This window comes from Octopus bimaculoides, chromosome 3 (assembly GCF_046866305.1).
Source record: "Octopus bimaculoides isolate indiv1 chromosome 3, ASM4686630v1, whole genome shotgun sequence".
NCBI lineage: Eukaryota > Metazoa > Mollusca > Cephalopoda > Octopoda > Octopodidae > Octopus > Octopus bimaculoides.
Window position 1 is genome coordinate 22,276,818 of NC_142930.1, and position 13,432 is coordinate 22,290,249.

At 37.8% G+C, this 13,432-nt stretch overlaps 1 protein-coding gene across 2 annotated transcripts in view; it reads left to right on the forward strand.

The window, feature by feature from the left end:
* Positions 1-4,241: 4,241 nt before the first annotated feature.
* LOC106869108 (ciliated left-right organizer metallopeptidase) overlaps positions 4,242-13,432 on the forward strand; it is a 96,905-nt gene continuing 87,714 nt past the window's right edge. The window contains exons 1-2 of one of the 2 annotated variants that reach the window (XM_089348677.1): positions 4,298-4,364; positions 12,251-12,311. The gene's annotated coding sequence lies outside the window, so the exon portion shown is untranslated. Of the gene's footprint in view, positions 4,365-12,250; positions 12,312-13,432 lie in introns of both variants that reach the window. The other variant, XM_089348681.1, reaches the window with a different exon arrangement.

Consider the following 13,432-nt stretch of genomic DNA (forward strand, 5'->3'; position numbering starts at 1 on the left):
CATAACCCTAACCGTAATCCTAAAACTAACCCTAACTCTAAAACCCGAACCCTAACCCTAAAACCCTAAAGCTAAAACCAGTACAAACGCACGAACAATGTCATAAATAAGAGTAACATGGGTAGTTGTTGTTGACAAACAACGGCACTAATTTTATTCAAGGGAAAAGATCCCATGACACCGTTGTTTACATTCCATGCCATTAATTGTTTTCACCTCAATAGACGTCAGTGATTGGTTGAAATTACCGAAATACGACAACTTTTTACATGAAATAACTTCGAATACAACATTTTTTATCTGTTCTATAATACAAAATATACAAGTATACGAAGTTTGAAAGTGTTTCGGTACCAAACACACTACATAAAACAGTAATGAAAAATGTTGCCCGTCAAACCAAAAAGATCCCAATATAGTCCCTGAAATACAAAAAGTCAGGCGGATCATGGTTGGAATCAGAGAACGAAAATGAAAACACAGAAACACATAATTCTGGCTTGCAAAAAGTTACATTTACTATTTTAAATAATTTATTATCTAACAATAACACTTCATGACTTGTACACAATAGCCTACCATAATTTTCAGCAAAATGGATAATTTTTAATTAGACTTACTAATATATTTCAGATAGTATAGATTACGATTGAAAAAAGAAATTCATGTGAAACAAAAATGGTGGACAAGCGCACATCCGTATTGACACACATCACCATTTTTCAAAATTCCAGGTTTCATTTTGTAAATATGTATCAGTATGTATGTGTGCGCGTCGCCATTTTTATTCTTTCATTTTAAATTCTGATATAATCGTAATTTACATCATGTGAAAAGTATTTGTAAAAGATTTCATTAACAAATATCCATTTTTCTAAAAGTTATGAGGAAACAAATTCAGATCGTAGGGAAACGCTTGTGTAGGTATGCCTACACAATTCATAGAATGGTGGAAATACACACGTGTAAATAATCACATTTTATACCCTATTATTAAATAAAACAACGAATCGGTCTTTTATTGAAGATATTCTTTGACGTTTCCGCGTAACTTTTTCTGTGAGCTTTCCTGAAATTTTGTTTTCCATATTCGATCAATCAGACCTACATTGAAACTACAACATAGCACCTCATGTCGAGTGAATGAAAAAGCCACTCTACGATCTCGTTCCGTTGGAAAAAGCAGTAACATATTCAAATAATATCCTCTTGACTTAGAAGAACGGGTAATGTAATCCTTGACATATCTACACTTCTCGCGGCAACTGAATATATCGAACCCTTCTGCGAACTCTCTTATAGACCAATTGCTGAAGAGGCAAAAATCACCAGTTCTCATAATTTAGATTTTTTACTTTACACAATGTTAAAAAAAAAAAGAAAAAGAAAACCCATAAAATGCGATGGTCATAGCTGGAATACCTTAAATTATAGATCTGCTGGATACAGGATAATTTTGCGTTAAACAACTCCTCACCTTGTAGCTAGTCTCAAGAAAACAACATTTTGTGAACTAGCAAGCTGGAGTGTGTAGGACAAAAGCCCCTTAGAACAAAAACCCTCTAAGACAAAAGTCCCCTAGGACAAAAGCTCCATAGTTAAAGTGTGAAAGTGGACAAAAGCCCCATGGTTATAATTTTCGATTAGTTTTTCACCTTTTACTTGTTTCAGTCATTAGACTGCAGTCATGCTGGGGCACCGCCTTGAAGAATTTTTAGTTGAACGTATCGACGCCAGAATTTTTTACTTTTTTACTTGTTAGACTGCGGCCATGCTGGGGCACCAGCTTGAAGAATTTTTAGGGGAACAGGTCGATGAGTATGCTGCGGTGGCTCGGAGACTGGCCATACTGTCCAATTTTACAGGGGATGGTCTAGAGAAGGCAGCACGTCTGGCCTTCGCAAATGGCTTTCACGACGACATATTGATGCGACTGCAACAACTGCCAGATAGCGAGAAAACGGCGATGAGCGATGCGCTCAAGCCCGCGTATCGACACAAGACACCGGGTGGAAGGCAGTGGCAATGGCAGCAGCGGAAGCCCGCGACGTAATGCAACGACCAGTGAGAAGAAAACTACCGTGGAGTGGACAGCGACCGTTCATGGGCCGGTGCTTTAAGTGCCAGGGACCGTATATGGCAAGGGACTGCACGGAGACGGAGCCCGGACTCCTTTGCTACCGGTGCAGGCAGACTGGGCATATCGCTTGAAATTGCCGTAAGGGACGTTGAAGTAGCGGTGCGGGGCACAACACAGGCTGCGGGCGAAAGGATGAAAGGCTAAGTCGACGTCGGCGGAATTTGAACTCAGAACGTAAAGACAGATAAAACTAATACCAAACTAATATTAGTTGCATTTTGTGCTTGTATCACCAGTGTAAACTGGGTCGGCTAGCACCTTACTACCTGGTAATTGTGTTCCACAAGCACTCTTCTGCAAAGCTTTCCCCTTTGTATAATCTTGCATGATCACCAACACAGGGTATACAGGGAACAGTATGTCTCCCTGAATAATACCAGACTTGACTTCAAAGCGTACTCTGAGAATTCCACCCACTATGATCCGACATAGGCTCCTTCATTGCACGTTTGAAGTACTTATGTTAATATATATTTTTGCGGTATGCCACAGTTTTTTATTATCTTTGGCAGTGCTTGTCGCGATATGCTATCAAGAGTCTTATGAAAACCGACAATCAAATTTAGACATCTGTGCCATTATTGAGGCAAGGTTGCCTGATCTTGAAATATTTAAATTGGAAGAGTAAATAAACATTAACTCTCTTAGGAAGAGTTAGTGAAGTGTACAATTATGAAATGGTGAAGTCCTTAGTGAATGGTAGCCAATGAGTGAAAGGATTTCGTATGCTAGGTTCAGGTCTACACCTGGAAATGATTGTACCATTGTGTGTTATGTTGCAACAAATGAAACAACATTCGAAAGCGTCAAGAAACAGTTGGACAGATAGGGAAACGTGACTTACAGTTGTGTATAGGAGACTTTGATATCCAACTGAAATGTTATGATGGCTTTTCTGAATATATGGGAAAATAATGGAATAATTGAATGAAAATGGATTGGTTTGCTACATTATAGCTATGTATTTTTTTAGCACAGTTTGGAAACATCAAATTAAACAGATCGTATTGCAACTGATAAAGAATACAGGACCACACTAGATGTGAAGGTGAAGAGAGTTTTCAATATTGGCAACGACTATAAATTTATAATATTCAAGTTAAAAAGAAGACAACTTGAATCTCGGTTCCAAAGTTTCGAATAAAGAAAGTAAGGATTAACGAAAACAGAAAAGAATAGTTTATATATGAATGTAGAAATAGACTTGTTGTTCTGCAGACATTAATGGGTGAAGAGGAAATAGAGGAGATGCACATCAGATATGAAAAGATTATCAAGAGATTCTACAAGCAGGGAAAAAAACTAATACTTAGAAGTAGGGGAAGAAGTCAGAGATGATGGATTACAAATGAAACATGGGAAGTGATAGAAAGGAAAGATAACGAAACTTAAATGTGAAACTGTAAGTAATTATGATCAAAGATTACCTATTTTAAGCACTGAATACGTAAGCCTTAATAGCGTAATAAAACTCACTAATCATGATAAGAGGAAATACTTGAACAAAATTGTTCAAATGAATAGAGAGGAAGAGGGAGAAATATCAGATTGGTTTATCAATCCATTAAAGAAATCACGAGCGCGATTAAGAAAAACAAATAGCTTTCATTTAGAGATATACAGGGGCACCTTTTGAGTAAGGATAAAAATAAAATGAAGAATAGATGTAGGAGCACTTTGGAGCAGTATCAAACATATCAATTCCACATAAACATGATACAGAAAATAAAACATACCTCAGTATAACACTAACGATCTGTCACGATAAAGAACACTGAAATCTGTTTGAGATCTTTATCGTTAACAAAAAGTATTGTCGCTACTACGAACGAGAAAACACTGTGTTGGAACTTGGCCCTACCTGAGATTCGAAACTGAATCTGTAAATTCTCCTTAGCCATACGACCTATTGTTCTGTCAGGGAAAAACGCTGATATATGTATTTTCAACTTGACAATTAACTTTTTCTATGCCATGAAAAGTTGAAATTGATAAGGAATGACCTACATTGATTTAGCCACCTTTCTAGCTAGTTTGCATAATTATAAATACCAGCATTCTCCAAGGAAAAATCAGTTAGTGAGGGTGACCGTCTCGAACGAAACGTTATAGAAGGTCAGCCAGCGATACAGCCTTCTTGTCCACCACTCTCTTAGTCCTTCTCGTTTCGACGACATTACTCTGTCTCTCTCTCTCCATCTGCTGCTTAAATGACGCGGGACATGTAAGTCTTACGCTATCCACTTGTTAAATTTACATTCACTCTACCTTCCTCTGATCCCTATTTTAGCATCAAGTAGTTAAGCACGAAAACAGCAACATTCATACAGGAAAATATAACTTTCGTTACTTCGTATGTTTTCTGTCTGTTTTTATACACGTCTGCTCGTCGTGGTTTGACTTTAATTATATGTAATGGAGAAATGAATATGTTATCTACAACTTCAGCCACTGTCTTTCTTTCATGGAATCAACATCATCATCTTCGCTTTCAACATACACAACAACCGTTACATTCTGGTAACCATTCTGTTACAACTGAAATAGTTCAAAGCTTATTGTTCTTAGACTTGGTATGATAGTAGTAGCTGTCAAGAAGTTAGTTGCTCAGTGTGTGTTGCTGTCATTGTCAGGTCATTGTTTTTGTGTTGTGTCAGCGCTCTGGTTAGCCTCTACTTTTGCTACTGTCTTCTGTGTCCGGTCTATGTCTTCCGCCTGTTGGTAGTGGCTAAAATGCACTGGGCTAAAAAGTTCATAGGCCGACTATGAAAGATGGATACTAGAGCAGTGAAACCTTGCATACATTGATTTCAACCCTTCTTATTAATAACTGCATTGTTTCTCTTCAGGTAAACTGACATGTCACTGTTCAAAGAAGACGTCAAAAATAAGTAGTAACTACTTTTCTTGATAATGGACAAAATTTCGCATCGTTGTGTTATCAAGTACCTGCAGAAAAAACAGTTAAGCTTCCAAAGACATTCATGCTGACATGGTTGCTAAATTAGGTGATGATGCTCAGCTTTATCAATAGTGCAAAAGTGAGCAGCTGAATTTAGGAGGGGATGGGAGAGTCTTGAAGGTGACCCAAAGTTTGAACGTTCTACAACTGCCACTACCGATAAAAACATTGATTGGGTTCACTACGTGCAGATGGATGACAGGCGATTGACAATAAATCAAATAGCCAATGCTATTAGGTCGGTGGATACCACGTCTTTTGACACCTAATTAAAAGCGCACCAGGCTGATCACACCGCAGAAAAATCTGACATCGTTTGAAGCAGATCCGGATGGTCTCCTTGAACGTTTCCTAACCCAAGATGAGTGTTGGCCTTATCACTTTGAACCAGAGACAAAAAAAAAACAAAACAAAAAACAAAAAAAAAACGATCCATGCAGTGAAAACATACCTCCTCACCTGCTTCAAGGAAGGTCAAAGTCGTTTCACCTACCGAGAAGGTGATGGCCTGTTTTGGGGGGGATCCAAAAGGCATTGTGTTTATTGGACTATCTTCAAAAGGGTCACACCATTAATGGAGAGCACAATGCCAACTTGCTGAGACAGTTACGAAAGGTTATCAAGACCAAACGCCCAGGAAAAGTGACGAAAGGGCTCATGTTTTATCAGGACAGTGTCCCAGCACACAAGTTCTTGGTTTCAATGGCTGTTGTGCGTGACTGGTTTTGAACTGGTTGATCACCCTCCATATTCCCCTGATTTGGCCCCATCTGACTATCATCTGTTGCCCAACTTGAAAAAAAAACTTAGCTGAGAACCAGTATCGCAATGATGAGGTCATATCTGCTGGTGATGATTTTTGACCAACAGGATGAAAGCTTCTTCAGCAATGGGATCCAAGCACTGCAACACTGATGACGTATGTGGATGCAAGAGGGACTATTTTGAAAAATAAATCTCATTTAGTTACATCACAGAGATAAAATTGTTGTTAGATCCGGTTGGACACGAAATCTTGAGTGATCAAGCTTTTTGATAACGTTGATAATATTCTCGCGAATCACGATCGTATTCTTGTTTTTCGTTCCCCTCCCCACTTAGCTACAAGCACAATACAGAATTTCTCTAATTTCTAAAGCATTCTGTAAAGGAAATTCAGACCAAATCGTGGTGAAGACATATCATATATAATATCCTGAATCCCAAAGAAAAAAATATCACAAACGACTTGTAGTGACGTCATATTGGCGCCAAAAGGCATAGGCGCCATTGCTGAATCCTTAACCACGCATGCGTGGATTTTCAACATCGAAGCGTTCCCGCTATTAGACTGTCTCTTACCAAGCAAGACGTCTAAGCAAGCTCTCCCATTTGAGTGTGGTTGAACCAAGTTGTCTCTACAACGACACCAGCTCGAGGAACCGTACATCTACATTTCAGGCTACTCTAAAACCGGACAATTGGAAGCTGTTTTATTTTCCACCGTACAATAAATATTTGTTGTTGTTGATCAGTTTGGAGTTTCTGCGTTCAGTTCACTTCCAATTTAACATAGGAAAGTTAGGTGTATATCTAATGATATATAACCCACTTTCCTAAAGACTCTTGAGCATTAATAGGACATTACAATACACTAGAAAGATAGGCATTCAAGACAAAAACCAACAATACAGTACATATATAAATACATACACTCTCTCTCTCATAGTATTATTGGCCTCAAAATATTCTTTCTGGGATGCACAACACTTACAATTATTTAGCAATGAAGATTGCTCTATGAATATAAGGTTCTGAGGCCACCATTTTAGTAGTTCGCTTTCCCGCTAATTCAACGTAAGATGTCATCAGTGTGGTGGTCTGTTGATACCACCACCTTAACGTTGTCCGTTGGTTATGTTGACTCCACAGTTGTTGGTTGAAGATGACGATGCCGGCGACGGTAGTTGTTGATAGCAGTGTGTGTGTGACAGACACAGGTCGCCAACTCTGTTCGATAGGTATTTGGTGGTATACAAAGACAGACGGACTTCAACATTGGTTGGTATGCAGAAATAGATGGACAAACTTGACGATGATTGGTAGTAAAGTTTATTCACAGCAGTGTGGGTTACGTTCAATGTTAATGTTTTATAGAGATGTCTGTAGCTTGGTAACGGTGAATGATTGAATGCGTGAAAGCATTAGTTATACTTTGTGGGTACTACTAAAGCAGCGCGGACCCGAACGCGCAGTCGCGCGTCCGCGCTAGCTAGTCTTGAGTGGTCGATCCTATCCCTAACCCTAACCCGCGTGTGCAAATGAATACGTGTTTAGGGTTAGGGTTAGGATCGACCACTAACGACTAGCTAGCGCGGACGCGCGACTGCGCGTTCGGGTTCGCGCTGCTTTAGTAGTACCTACTTTGTGTATATAAGAGACTTGATAGAAGTATTTCTAGTTAGCATAAGATAACGGCATTGAGTTTGGTCTATACTGCCGGTGCACGTGGAAGAAGGATGTTCTTGTGTGAGAGAAGCCAGAGTTAACGCGATAAAGCAAAACTGCATGCCGAGAGTCCTTTAGAGTAGTGAGACAATGAGTTCAAGGAACTCAATTAAACATGGTGGCAATCTGACGTAGCAGAGAGCGCCTGTCAGAGGGAGCTAGTTTATTCAGTCAATCACAGGCTGAATTGAGCTATAAACTTTTAGTGTCGTTTGAGCCTACCTGAGATTAAAAATGTGTTTTAAGCTATGCTTATACAGACATGCTACAATTATAAAGGAGCAACAACTGTCACTTTCGAATAAAGTTCTCGCTCTCCTACATCATGGTTACCACCAGAGACTTCAGACAGGCGTGATGAGGGTGCCAATATATGATCGCTGACCTGTTAGAAATATGGCCATATCGCCTTCAAGCTACACCCTATTAATTGTTTTAAAAAAAAAGATAAACAATGTAGTTTGAGACATAAAAAAGTCAGGATGGTTATGGTTGAATACCTTTAACCACAGGCGGTACTCCAGCACGGTTTGATCGTGGTGATTAAAGCAAATGGAAGTAGAGCTGACTTGAGTGTGAACAAAAGACGCATTGACAGAGCTTATACATGGCCGTTTGACCTAACAAATCTTTCTCAAACCACACTTTACTGCAGAGGTATCAAACTTGTTTAACTTTTGTGAGCTAAACTGAAGCATAAATTAATTCTCGTGAGCCGGATAGAGATAATGTAGAGTCCTATTGTGATACCTATTATGAGTCCTTAGTGTTAAAATATTGCACTAATTTTATTAATCAGGACTAGTATTAATAAGCTGGACTACAATCGGGCTCCGACTCTGAACGCATGTTGACGATATAGTTTACAGAATATTTTGAAATAAAATAATACTAATAACTTATTTTTATAAAACTGAGTGGGACTAAAGATTTCCACGGGCAGTTCGTTTGACACTACTACCCTACCGTCTTGAAAGACAAACTGAATAATGTAGCTGGGAATATTATTGCTGAAAAGAGGGGGAATGGTCGCGGTTAAAAGCCCTTCTATCCTAAGTCTGCTTGATGTGGGCTAACCTGAGGTTAAACAGCTACAACCTACTAGGAAGGAGGAGTCTCTATGTGGTCACTCAACTTGCTAGGAATAGCAGCTAAATCCTCAACTTAAATCATATCATTAAAAAAAGAAAAAGGAACACAATACATAATGTGGTGTAGTCCTAGATACACAATCCGTGAAAAAATGACAGGATGGTCATAGCTGGTATGCTTTCGATCATATACTTGCTTGGTCAGAGTCGACTCAGGGCTAAACATATAAGATTAACTAAAGTGACGAGTGTCAAGTGTCAGTCTTAGTTGTTAATTTGGTACCCTGACGGCGATTCTCTTTCTCATTTGAGATATCACCATACAAAAGTTTTCTCCTTACACCATCTATCAAAGTGCAAGTCAGTGTGGTGGAGTCCAAATGAAAATGCCAACGGCTTGCTGAGGCAGTCAAACCTGTACGACAAGATCAGCTCGGGATTTGACACTTTTCGACCACTCGCATACCTCTACATATATTTTACATTTTACACAACTTTGCTTGCAGATAGTGATATATATATATATATTACCTACTCACCTTTAATATGAAAGAAGAGTGGTGCAATGCTCAAAATCTCTGTAAAATATAAGCAAAACAAACCATTGCGATAAAGAAAAGATTCTGCACTGTGGTAGAATTCAGTTATACGTTCCCATAATGTCAACGATAAAAAGAAAACATGGTTAATTAATATGAAATCTTATATTCTATCCACGAGCCTTTAAACTTAAGTATCTGGGGGGGGGGGGGAATGTCAAAGAAAAAAGTCACAATTTTAAATAGATAATAAGAGTTATATTTTATTTAAATACTATTAATATAAACCAATGATTCTCAACTGAGGTCCTTGTAATTCTCAAAGGTCCACACAAAATTTTGTTGCTAAAATTTGTGCCATAAACAGGTTATATTTCTATAATACACACAAAAATTATTTTAATTTCTTTATACAATTCCTAATAACATCTAATTATAAAAATATAATAGGACTTTTTAAATAATGAATATCCAACCAAGCAAAATAGGAATCAATGGGGATCCATATGCAAAAAAAAATGGTTGAGAACCGCGGCTATAAACAATTAAAATCAGTTATTAACTGACAGTACATGATTTGTATACAATTTATCTATAATGATACTACACATGGGGGACTAAAAACAACTTTTTATTAGATTTCTTAAACAAAGTAAGACAATGAACGAAAGTTATTTATTGACAATACATGACGTATCGGTTGAACACATCTTACATGACGACTAAGACGAAAATCCCAACCAACACCACACCACACCAAGAAACGCTACCAGTCTCGTAGTTTTCCCGTCGAGTAAAACACAAATTATAAAGTTATTACAGCTGCACATTGCATTGATGAACTCTTCTTTTTTTTTTCCCCGTCCTTACTTTGTCTTGTGACTTTTTTCCCCACTGGATTCTTAAACTTATACTTGTGATTATAGTAAATTTACACTGCGATTATCAGGGCATTGGTGGTGTGACCAACTCCACTGTACTAATCTTGAAAAATCGGACTTCACAAAATCTAATATGACACGACTAATTTGATGACTACAATTACAATCCATTGATGGTATTGTAAAACTTTGTAAAACAGAACACTACACATACACACGCGTAATGTGTACTCATATGAGTTGAAGTATGCAGATTCGCGAGCAATGACATGCATGCTTGCAAGTTTGCAAATGTATATGCCCTCTCGTACATACGCGTGAAAATACGTATCTAACTACCCAGATCCAATGGAAGAACCTTATTTTTTGGATTGGAGTTTGGCTGTACTGAAGAGAAATTTGAAAAGTGTAACTAAATAATTACGCTTAATGTAGAATAGTAGTGTAATGCTCAAAACCTCTGTAAAATGATTTTGAGAAATTTGTCTGAGGTTGTTAGAATTCTCCGTTGTCCATATTTTATCTATCATTTAGTTTGATTAATTGGCACATAACAGTAACACAAAACAAAAAGAGACTGGGGCTAATTTAGCTTAGCTATATTAAAATGTGTGTAGCACTTTTTCCTATTTCAGTAAATATGTATACGATTATAAAAATATGAGCCCCTCTAAGCTCCACAAGGACTAATAATCTGTTTATGGATCTGTGCATTAAGTATGCTAGAATTGACATTTGGTTTTCATGCAGAGTATGTCCCTAGGTATTTTTCCTAGCTAGCTTCGCAGAAGACGTACCTACATAATACCCAAGTAAATAGATACTCATAAACCTAAAATCAAACAAAACACACATCTATGCATACACACAAACATGCATACATACATACATACATCAGTGTACACATTATACACATACTTTTTAAGGTTAGCGCACTGAGGTGTTCATTATAGAGAAAACACTCCCAGTAGGTGAGAAAGCATTAATGTTTGTACTCTGTAATCTTTATGTCCCTAATTTTCTCCAGCAGAGGGAAAAGTTACCACCGACAGGCAGGAATCCTATTTATAAACTAAAACCCTTAATAAACACACGCACGCATGCACACACACACAAAATACATTTATGCACTTAGAAACAAACGAATTCGGAAACATCTATGAAGACCTACATACACGCACGACTACGAACAAGCGAAAAGGCATATATGCTCGTGTGTGTCTGAGTATTTATGTGGCTATGCATGTGTGATTATTGAGGGCTTTCGTGTGTGTATATATTTGATCTCTCACACACACATACCCATATGATCATACACATGTATACACACATGCATACACTAGGGCTAACCCGCTATCTTAAAGACAGTGCGCTGCTGGCACGTGCATGCTCTTTATGCAGAGTAGGACCAGGAAAAGTTGTAGTATCACCTGTCCATTACAACATAAATTGAATTAGAATTTATTTCTGAGCCGTTAAAAATCCTTTTCAGTTTCTTATAAAAAGCAATAACTGCAATTCTTATTTACCCCTCCTTTCTCTCTCTCTCTCTCTCTCTCTCTCTCTCTATATATATATATATATATGCATGTATGTGTATATGTGTATGTACGTATGAGTGTGTGCGCTCTCAAACGAACTTTCTGCCCTTGAGTTACTTTGGTAATGTTTCTGCTGATTTAAAAATTATATGTATGCAAACATGCACATACACACTTCGATGAAAACATACACATATATCGACAAAAACATACACATATATCGACAAAAACTAATACACTCATACTTTGATGAAATCTAACAATTACATGTATAGGTGTTTGTACGTACTAGTGGAGGTGGAAACTGGATGTTTAGGACAAAAGTCCTTCGGACAAAAGCGCCATAGTAAAAGTGTGAAAGTGGATAAAAGACCCATGGTTACATTTTTCGGTTTGTTTTTTTCACCTTTTACTTGTTTCAGTCATTACATTGTGGCCATGCTGGGGCACTGCCTTGAAGAAATTTTAGTCGAACGTATCGCCGCTAGAATTTTTTTTATTCTTACTTGTTGCAGTTATTTGACTGCAGCCATGTTGGGGCACCACCTTGAAGAATTTTTATCAGATGTATCGACGCCAGAAGTTAAAAATTTTTTTTACTTGTTACAGTTATTAGACTGCAGCCATGCTGGGACACCGCCTTGAAGAATTTTTTGTCGCAGAAAAATCAGTATTTAAAAATTTATTCTATTCTACTTACTTATTTTCGACTGATTATATTTTGTTTACTTAAAAATTAGAATTTTGGTAAATAAATGTTTCTATTTTTACAACCGCGATTTCCGTTTTTGTTTACGTGAAATTATAAATTTTTTTTTTAAAGATTTGGTTATTTCTAGCATGTAGAGAGACCTTCTAGGCTTAACTTCATGTGCTGGTTGAAAATCACCTAAAAGTGATTCTGGGGTCGATATATTCGACTAAAAATACATCAAGGTGGTGCTCCAGCATGGCCACGGTCTAATGACTGCAACAAGTAAAAAGAAAAAAAAATATCCGAAAAATATAACCGTGGGGCTTTTGTCCAGATCCCAGAAACTGGACAGAACATGGTTCACAATGATTAATAAAGATACTGTAAAGAATCCGAGACTCTCTACAGAATCTGGCACTTCCGCATCTGAAAATATTTCAAGTGACAAAAATAATGAAGTTCATGTGCTCCAAGAATCTACACTGGTTCCAGTGCCACCTCAGGACAATGTTACTGAAATGAGACCGCATCAGCCAATTCTGACATAATATAATAAACGAAAGAAATCTAGCAAGGAGTCTAGTTTAAGAGATTTCATTCTAATTGGTTTAAATTTTCTGGTTCTTTTACTGATATCATTGACAAATATTATGTTTGATGTTATGTGTAATGTGCAAGCATCATCAGCCGGTTGAACGACTTGTCTGAACCAGTATTGTTCTTTCAATAGCTGAAATTTTCGGTGGCGAAATTACCTACAGATGCTAGGTGTTGTCAAGGGGCCACCCATGGTTTGGTCCGGGGTTGTTTATTCCCGTGTTCACAGTTGACTTCTATTTACACACTAATTAAGCCGTAGCTGGGTCCCTGACAGGTGTAATTCCTCTGGGTCAGAGTAAACCTGTGAACAATAGTGGCTAAAAGGTGGTTCCACAAGCCTCAAAGCTCTCGAACCAGAGCTCCACTACTGGGTGCAGTTTGAAGTCATACCCAGGACAATTCTTGGGTTCATGCGCAGTAAGACTTTTATTATTGAAAATTATTAGACAAATCAACTCCCAAGGCAATTAAGAGGTACTTGTCATCAGCAGGCCATG